Genomic DNA, 9808 nt, shown 5'->3' with positions numbered 1-9808 from the left:
TCAGAATACTTATCACAAATACCGTTCGCAGAACATTTCAACATATTCTATACAATAATTTGTGCAAGTCTCGAGTGTGGCCATGTGATCATTATAAGTACGTATTGTAAACTCTTTTCTTTTGACAGTGCTTGGCTACAATAGCATAGTAATTATGCATTTTGGTACATTATATATTTACATGTTCACGAAAATCGTCATATTAATTTGTAAATTAAAATATAGTGAAGTTTTTAACCTGATCTTCGCCTTTGAAGAGAGATGTGGAATTTGCATTAAACTTAAATTAATTTAATCAAATATGTGAAAACAGTAAGCCTATTTGATTGTTAAACGCTACCAGGAAAACAATTTCTAAGAAACAATTTTGGACCTGTAAAAGACTTCGAATTTCGAGAGTAGAGAATATTAGAAAACGATGGCCTGAAGTAATTGTAGCACTTGTAAGATGAAATTATCAGAATTAATTAAGTGAATTAACTGCCCACTCTGATACCACTTCTTATTAGGAGATGGGAGTAATAGCAGCAGATCTTCTAGCGGAATTCTACTTTACTACAGGTGGTTCTGTTTAAGAATGATTAATAGGGGAGACATGGGTAGACTACAAAGAATTAAAAGACAAGGAAGGAAGATTAATGTTTAACCTCCCGACGACACCGAGATCATTAGAGACGGAGCACAAGCCCAGATTATTTCAAGGATGGGGAAAGAAATCGGCCGTGGTCTTTCAAGGAATCATTCCGACATTTTGCTAGAGCAAATTAGGAAAAGCACGGAAAACCTAAATCAGGGTGGTCGGACGCGGAGTGGAACTATCGTCCTTCCGAATGCGATTCCAGTGTGCCAGCCACTGCACCACCTCGCTTGGTAAGTAACAGCAAACTAGCAAATTAATAAAATAAACATATATTGGTCATTAAGAAACAAGATGAAATGCGAGGTAGCCCCGTTCCAGTAAGAAATGATGTCAACGTCTGGACTACTCGTCGGTAAGCCAGTCTTCCATACAAAATACAAATACGAGTAACGCAAACAAATGCCGTCGGAACAGAGCTTGGAGGCCCAACGGTACCGACCGGCCGCCGTGTCATCCTCCGACCTTAGGCATCACCAGATGTGGATACGGAGGGGTACGTGGTCAGCACACCGCTCTCCCGGCCGTTGTCAGTTTTCGTGACCGGAACCGCTACTTCTCAGTCAAGTAGCTCCTAAATTTGCTTTACAAGGGCTGAGGCACCCCGCTTGCCAACACCACTCGGCAGACCCAGACGGTGACCCAGCCAAGTTCTAGCCAAGCTCGACAGCGCGTAACTTCGGTGATCTGACGGGAACCGGTGTTACCACTGCGGCAAGGCCGTTGGAACTACTAACGCAGGAAAAACAGCTGAACAAGCAGTCCCTAGAGAGTCCTGTCTAGTGAAACATGATACATTACCAAAAGTAACGTCCAGGACATATCGTGGTTGTCCGTGAGGAATGCTAAGGTGACCATACCTTCCGGACCAAAATTCGGGACACATTACAAATTTTGACACTGCAAAAAAAAATCTTAGTTAAACGTAATAATTACAAAGTATTATTTCAATTGGTTACAAGAAGTACATTAATTTATACTTCATTTGTAGATGAGAGCGTTTACCTAGGGGAGAGTGTACCTAGAAACATATAATATTTCCTGGTTGGTGTTTAAATCTAGCGACTGATCTTAGAATCACATGAGGGCACACACACTAGAGACTGCTATAAGCACTTAACGGCATTTTATACCGTTTTTGTTGTTGTGAGGGATCAGGTTGTATTTTATGCAGCGTTTCTAAATGTAACGATTTCTAGACATTTAAGTGCTCTATGATATGTTACATCTATTTGGAGGATAATGTTAATTCTTCAGCTAAAGAGTTTTATGGTAAGGAAAATTCAGTAATTTTTAAAACTAGTTACATAACGTGTTGGCGGTTAAGTTCACTATTCTGTGCCTTGAAGCGTAAGAAGGTCTTTGCGGTGTCACCGCCAGACACCACACTTGCTAGGTGGAAGCCTTTAAATCGGCCGCGGTCCGGTAGTATACGTCGGACCCGCGTGTCGCCACTATCAGTGATTGCAGACCGAGCGCCGCCACACGGCAGGTCTAGAGAGATTTCCTAGCACTCGCCCCAGTTGTACAGCCGACTTTGCTAGCGATGGTTCACTGCCTACTTACGTTCTCATTTGCCGAGACGATAGTTTAGCATAGCGTTCAGCTACGTCATTTGCTACGACCTAGCAAGGCGCCGTTATCAGTTACTATTGATATTGTGAATCATGAACCGTCACGACCGACGTTCATCATTAATGGATTAAAGTTAAGTATTCCACCCGCTACGTCCGTTTCTTCTAAATTCTAATTTCCTTGTCCTGTTCCAGACCTCACGCCAGCCTGCGTGAACTAAAACGCGTGCATTTCGGCCTCCTCTAGTAACACGGTGTTGGCTCTCCTGCCAACCACAACAGTCTTCTACATCTAACACGTGATATTTGCAAATAAACTGTGTTACTTAACGTGTTAACAACTTCCCTGTACTGAAAATGGAAATTTTTTTTGTTTTCAGTAGCTTCTATTTCAAAGCATTATTAACTTTTAACTGGTCTTTGATAGTGCTTTGATTTCACTTACTGATTATTTGTGTAGGAGAGCAATAATTTGACATATAGATTATTAAATGCCGTATTGACAAAGGTTTTACATTTGGAAAAATATTATTTACCCTGAACAATTTTTGTAACTTCAAAAAAAGACTGCAGTAGACATAAAATGAAAGATATCAATTCAAAATGGAATAAGAAAGTATGTTAAACTCCTATTACAGGGCTGGCTAGAGGCGAAGAACAGAATAATGTTCCAATATACAACACACAGGACAGGAAGTGTGGTTGTTGATGAAGAAAAACAAATAAACTTAAATGATAAAATGCAACATAATACTACGTAGCACACAATACAGTGTAATACAATTTCACGCTTGTAGATGACATATGGAGGTAGAATCGAGCTACGTGCCTTGGACGGAACGGTGTAAGTGGCTACTCTTTGTTCAGAATCTCTTTGTCAAACAGATCCGACAGTTTAACTAAAATTGAAAAAAATTCGGGACAGTGCTACAAAAATCGTGACTGCCCGAAAGACATGGGACACAAAGGGCGACAATTGTGACATTTCTTACCCCGTCATAGTCGGTGAATGCGGTGTACGTGCAGCTGGCAGCTCAAGCTGCGTCCTTGCGTAATTACGGCGGGTGAAGTAGGCACTTGCATACTTTAGCGGCGCGACCGAAATTACGCTGATGCGATTTTACACAAGACTGGTTCCAAAGCAATGGAAGCCAGTGCACGTTAAGTAAGATGGAAGCAACTTCTGCACCAACTATTCAGCGATACCAACATGAACCTGTGTAGGAAAGAGTACAGTTTAAGATCTGCAGCCGAATTGGCTCCTGAGAACGTCTCTCCGTGGTTTTATGTTCTCCGTAAAAACGAGGCGAAGGTTCTGCTCTCAGAAAAAGTAGTTCCTGTAAAAACTTTACCGGTAGGGTAACAGCGCTGGCCGTTCCTACGGCTTTTTAGCCGGAAGGTCTGGAAGACTGACACTTAGGTTGGCCCCCCTGCGCTGGCGCCGGAAAAGCGGCCCCCCGCGAGAGAAATGTCTCGTTACGCACTGGCGTGTGTGGGGCCACCAACTGAACGCAACTGTCCCGTCTTTTACCGATGCACGCCATCTTGTGGCTATCTTATATTAAATGATCGGCTAACATTTAATTTTTAATCCGCCCCCCCTCCCCCCGATCCGATGGTCCTGTATCTAGGCAGCTCATCGATGGGTCAAGAAGGCCTAAACTGATAATATAAATTAAAGTTTTCCGACTTGTCCGTTAAATACGCAGTCAGTTCGTGATTGCCATCATTGATTTGCAAAATGGTTCATATGGCTCTGACCACTATTGGACTTAACATCTTAGGTCATCAGTTCCCTAGAACTTAGAACTACTTAAACCTAACTAACCTAAGGACTTCACACACGTCCATGCCCGAGGCAGGATTCAAACCTGCGACCGTAGCAGCAGCGCGGTTCCAGACTGAAGCGCCTAGAACCGCTCGATCTCAACGGCCGGCGAGAGTCTTGAGAGGAAGCTGTTAATATAACCAGCGAAGACTCAAGACTTCTCACTCTGGCTAACGTTTCATGGTGTTCCATTACTTTACTACAAAATAAGTACACCTGCCTTGTCTGAAAATGTATACTACAATTGCGCAGTACGTTCTCTACTGGAAAAAAATCTCCGGTCCGATAAGAGACAAGAAACAGGCAGATGCAGTATAGCCGTAAGAAAGGAATAGTCACGGAGGAGAGGAGTCTTGGCCCTGATCACGAAGCAGTATATTGAGTACGATTCGCATTTGCACTATGTTAGGAGTTGGTGACAGATAGCTCTGAAGCCGAATAAAATTGGAAAAACACTGTTTTTGTCTCGCTTACTGTACGATTTTTGAATTTCTATTGACTCACACAGTACTACTTTCGAAAAAGTCCACGTTACTGGCCTGACGCAGTTGTTATACTTCTTTCATCCACAGGTAAGGAATTTCAGTTAACACTGTAACGTTCGTCTATCGTCTCGATCGTCAATAGTCTGGACATTGGGTTAGTTTACTATACATATTACTGTTGCAGATAAGATACACTGTCAGATAACAGGGTACGTTACAGTCACGGTCGCGGTAATTTGAGTGAGAATCATGGTTTCCTTAATATAAACTTCAGTCGCCATCTGTAACATATACTCTCGACAGAATTGATACCCAGATTAAATATACCTTTTGTCTGCAGTAATAAATACTTGAAATTACTTTGACCTCACTCATTTTTAGTAGTTAAACATATGCGCTAAGCGAACCAACACGAGTAGTAGCTGCTTATTAAGGGCCAGCAATAATGTCAATGACTGGTACTGCGCTGCTTAGTGGTGATTCATTGACTTGGCCGAATATCATATTTATAGTATTAAGTTGTAAAATGAATCGGTACATGACAATGAGGACGTACTCATCAGGGACAGGAGATGGAAGCTGCCAACCCGTTGCCTTCCCGCCTATACATCGTTATCTGAGTTTCTCAAACCGAATACGTAAGCTGTCCAGACACACAGAGAGACAAAGCAGTTCAGTATCTGAAGAAATCCAGAACATGTGATGAATACTGACTAGTATCATGCGTACCCAGTGACATTTCTCGTGAAATCTCAAAACTATTTCGCCAATTGCCGTAATTTTTCTTATATCTCGGATCACCAGATGCCTGTTGGCTCTATTGCAGTGTGAGAAAAATAAAACTGCGCCGAGAAATACTTCAAGCAATGCAACATACATCACCCACACCCGAGGCGGATGATGTAAACTGGGGTTTCCTATCTTAAGGTGCAAGAAATACCAGTGCAAGAAGTACCACTAAGGAATTATCCGAATAGGACAGGAATCGGTAGATTTCATATAGCTGCATATATAGACTAACAAACGAATACAATTTCACAAAAACTGATTGATTCATTTAAGAGAAGTCAATAACGGATTGGTCCACTTCTGGCCTTAAGGCAAGCAGTTCTTGCCAGTAGTTATTCGGCTTGACATTGATTAACAGAGTTGTTGGATGTCTTCTTGAGGGATACCGTGCCAAATTGTCTCCGACTGGCGCGTTAGACCGTCAAAATACCTAGCTGGTGGCGGGCCATTGCCGCTAATACCACAAACGTTCTCAACTGGGCAGAGATACGGCGACCTCCCTGGCTTTGGCAAGCACGAAGACAACCAGTAGGAACTCTCACCGTGTGCTGGCGGACATTATCTTGCTGAAATGAAAGCCCAGGATAGCTTGGCACGAATGGCAACAAAACGAGGCTTAGAGCATCGTCGACTTACCGCTGTGCTGTAAGGGTGTGGATTACAACCAAAGGAGTCCTGCTATGAAATGAAACGGCACCCTAGACTCCTGGTTTTCGGGCCATCTGGTTTGTCAACTTAAAATTTACACTCTGTATAATGCTTTAATTTGTTACGTAGTGTGTACATGACTTGGAAGTCTGTTTTAATCTTACATTTATGCAGCCATTTGGCTATTTTATCTGATATTTGTCCATTGTAAATCATTGCAAACATACCTTGTCGATAGTATTAGAGGTAGCATTAGCTGCTGAATTCAGAAAGTTTTTCGCGTTAATGCCTCTTTTAATTTCCTTGTATAATGTTTCAACTACGTTACACGACAGTTATTATTAATCGCGACTTGTTTTAGAACTGCTAGTTCTTTGTTACTTTCACTTTCTAGCAGCGGCAGCCTTAAAATTCTATTGATTCTGACCATTCTGTGTAGTCAAATGGCATGAGAGCGGCGCTTTAGCGCTCTCGGCTAACCTGGCGGGTTAGCCAATTAGGCTATTGTGCGCGTAAATTCGAGCGGCCCGCCAGGGACGGTGCTGCCAGTCCTGTTCTTCGTTTGGTTTCCTGAAGTCGAATAAGAGAGCCATACAAAAATTGGCCATCGGACAGTAGTAAGGATCGAACTTGAGCCGAAGGCTGAGCAGTGTCATGAGCCATCATCTACGCTGTGAGAACAACTGACGCGAAGTATATCTGGCGGGCCTCTTGAATTTGCGCATGCAGCTGCCTGATTGGCTAACTTCAGTGCTAATGAAGTACTAAATTCCGCAGTGTATCGATTTTTCTGCTTAACAATCATTTCTGAGCACAGCTTTCACTGTAACTCCCTTACAAGGTTTTCAGACTGTTTCTGAGAATACTACATAATAAAATCCAATCACTGTTCCTTCTGTGATACAGGGGTATTTTTTCTTAAACTGGACTTCAAGGTTGTTAATAAAAATTGCAGATTAAATACACGTATGGCTGCTTCCAGTGCCAGCTCTTATTACTTCCTACAGATTTGTCGTTCAATTTAAAAATTCTTCGACAGGACTGTTTATAAAAGTTCACAAATTTCCAGCTCTTTAGCAGTGCTCAATTTTCAGTGACGTAAAAGATTAAAAGTGAACACTGACGAAGCACTCGAAATATGTGTAATTTTACTAACAGTTCTATGGCATAATATTTTTAAATTTAATAGAAACGTCTATAGACAGCAAAAAGGGCCGAAACCAATTTTATTAAAATAGCATCTGACCAAGGCCCTGATTTTAATTACGTTTTTGTAACGTAAGCTCTCGGAATTTTAACAACAAACCACTCCGTGTTGGACAATACCGCTCTTGTATAGTCTGACAGCGTAGTTTGACGATCATTTTCTTGAGATTCTCACATTTACCAGACGTCCACCTGGCAGAACTGGTCGCTCTTTTTTTGGATCTTCCCTGTCTCTTCTATTAATTCTATCTGATAAGTGTTCCAAGCTGACCACAGAAAATATAGAAGAAAGATCGACTCGATCCTGTTCGTTTATTATTAATTAATTACTGTAAGTCTTGCGTCGGAGACAAGAGATTGAATCACAGAAGTTCCTCCATGCGGTAACAGTGGTTGCGTTAGTCACTAGGAGAGAGATCAGCTGGAGACTGATTTATTTAAACGCGACGCAATTTGTGCGTTCAGTCGTCAATACCAGGATGAGACGGTAAGAATTAACTGTCAGTTTTGCGTCGGAAACAAGAAACTTTACTTACAGGAGAACGTCCATACGTTGACCGTGGCAGCGTAGACATTTAAAGAAAAGTCCGCTAGAGACTGATGTAATGAAACGCGACGCAATTTGTGTGTTTCATCCTCATTACGAAGGTAGGAGGGTTACACTAATCTGTCAGTTTTGCGGCGGATACAAGAAAATTGACTCCCAAGAGAACGACTATCTGGTGACCGAGACAGCGTTAGACCCTTGGAGAGAAGTCGGCTGGAGACCGATGTATTGAATCGCGACGCAATTTGTGTGTTGCATCGTCATTAGGAGGGTGGGTGGGTTAAAATTAACTGTCAGTTTTGCGTCGCAGACCAGAAACTTGACAGCCAAGAGAACGTCCATCTTGTGACCGAGGCACTTTAGACCCTTGGAGAGAAGTCGGCTAGAGACCGATGTATTGAATCGCGACGTAATTTGTGTGTTCCATCGTCAATAGGAGGGTGGGAGGGCTACAATTAACTGTCAGTTTTGAGTCGGAGACAAGAAACTTGACTGCCAACAGGCCGTACATCTGTTGACTGAGGCAGCGTTAGACACTTGGAGATAAGTTGGCTGGAGGCTGATGTATTGAATTGCGACTCAATTTGTGTGTTGCATCCTCATTACGAAGTTGGGGGGGGGGGGGTTACACTTATCTGTAGGTTTTGCGTCGGATACAAGAAACTTGACTCCCAAGAGGTCATCCATCAGATGACTGAGGCATCGTTAGACCCTTGGAGATAAGTTGGCTGATGTATTGAATCGCGACGCAATTTGTGTGTTGCATCGTCATTAGGAGGGTTGGAGGGTTGTAATTAACTGCCAGTTTTGAGTCAGATTCAAGAAACTGGACTCACAGGAGAGCGACCATTTGCTGACCGAGGCAGCAATAGACTCTTTGAGATAAGTCGGTTAGAGACCGATGTATTGAATCGCGACGCATTTTGAGTGTTCAATCGTCAATATGAGGGTGGGAGGGTTACAATTAACTGTCAGTTTTGAGTCGGAGACAAGAAACTTGACTGCCAAGAAGCCGTACAGCTGTTGACCCATTCAGCGTTAGACCTTTGGAGATAAGTTGGCTGGAGAATGATGTATTGAATCGCGACTCAATTTGCGTGTTCCTTTGTAAGTAGGAGGGTGGGAGGGTTACAATTACCTGTCAGTTTTGCGTCGGATTCAAGAAACTGGACTCACGGGAGAACGACCATCCGGCGACCGAGGCAGCAATAGACCCTTGGAGATAAGTCGGCTGGAGATCGTTGCATTGAATCGCGACGCAATTTGTGTGTTCCATCGTCATTAGGAGGTTTACAATTAACTGTCAGTCTTGCGTCGGAGACAAGAGGCTTGAATCACAGAAGTTCCTCCATCCGGTAACAGTGATTACGTTAGTCGCTAGGAGAGAGATCGGCTGGAGACTGATTTATTGAACCGCGACGCAATTTGTGTGTTCCATCGTCAATACCAGGATGGGACGATAAGAACTAACTGTCAGTTTTGCGTCGGATACAAGAAACTTTACTTACAGTAGAAGGTCCATACGACAACCGTGGTAGCGATATACCCTTGGAGAAAAGTCGGCGTGAGTCTGATGTAATGAATCGCGACGCAATTTGTGTGTTGCATAGTCATTAGGAGGGTGGGTGGGTTACAATTAACTGTCAGTTTTGCGTCGGATACAAGGAACTAGACTCCCAAGAGAACGACTATCTGGTGACCGAGGCAGCGTTAGACCCTTGGAGAGAAGTCGGCTGGAGACCGATGTATTGAATCGCGACGCAATTTGTGTGTTGCATCGTCATTAGGAGGGTGGATGGGATACAATTAACTGTCAGTTTTGCATCGGAGACAAGAAACTTGACTGCCAAGAGAACGTCCATCTTGTGACCGAGGCAGCATTAGACCCTTGGAGATAAGTCGGCTGGACACTGATTTATTGAATCGCACGCAATTTGTGTGTTGCATCCTCATTACGAAGGTATGAGGGTTACACTTATGTGTCAGTTTTGCGTCGGATACAAGAAACTAGACTCACAGGAGAACGACCATCTGGTGACAGAGGCAGCAGTAGACACTTGGAGATAAGTTGGCTGGAGATCGATGTGGTTGGGT

General features: G+C 43.0%; 1 pseudogene; it reads right to left on the bottom strand.

Moving 5' to 3' along the window:
• Positions 1-1246: 1246 nt before the first annotated feature.
• Positions 1247-1365, bottom strand: LOC126475789 (5S ribosomal RNA; annotated as a pseudogene).
• Positions 1366-9808: the final 8443 nt, after the last annotated feature.

Source organism: Schistocerca serialis, chromosome 4 (genome assembly GCF_023864345.2).
Source record: "Schistocerca serialis cubense isolate TAMUIC-IGC-003099 chromosome 4, iqSchSeri2.2, whole genome shotgun sequence".
Classification (NCBI taxonomy): Eukaryota; Metazoa; Arthropoda; class Insecta; order Orthoptera; family Acrididae; genus Schistocerca; species Schistocerca serialis.
The sequence above is the reverse complement of the archived record's forward strand: the minus strand, read 5'-3'. Positions and strand labels throughout refer to the sequence as shown.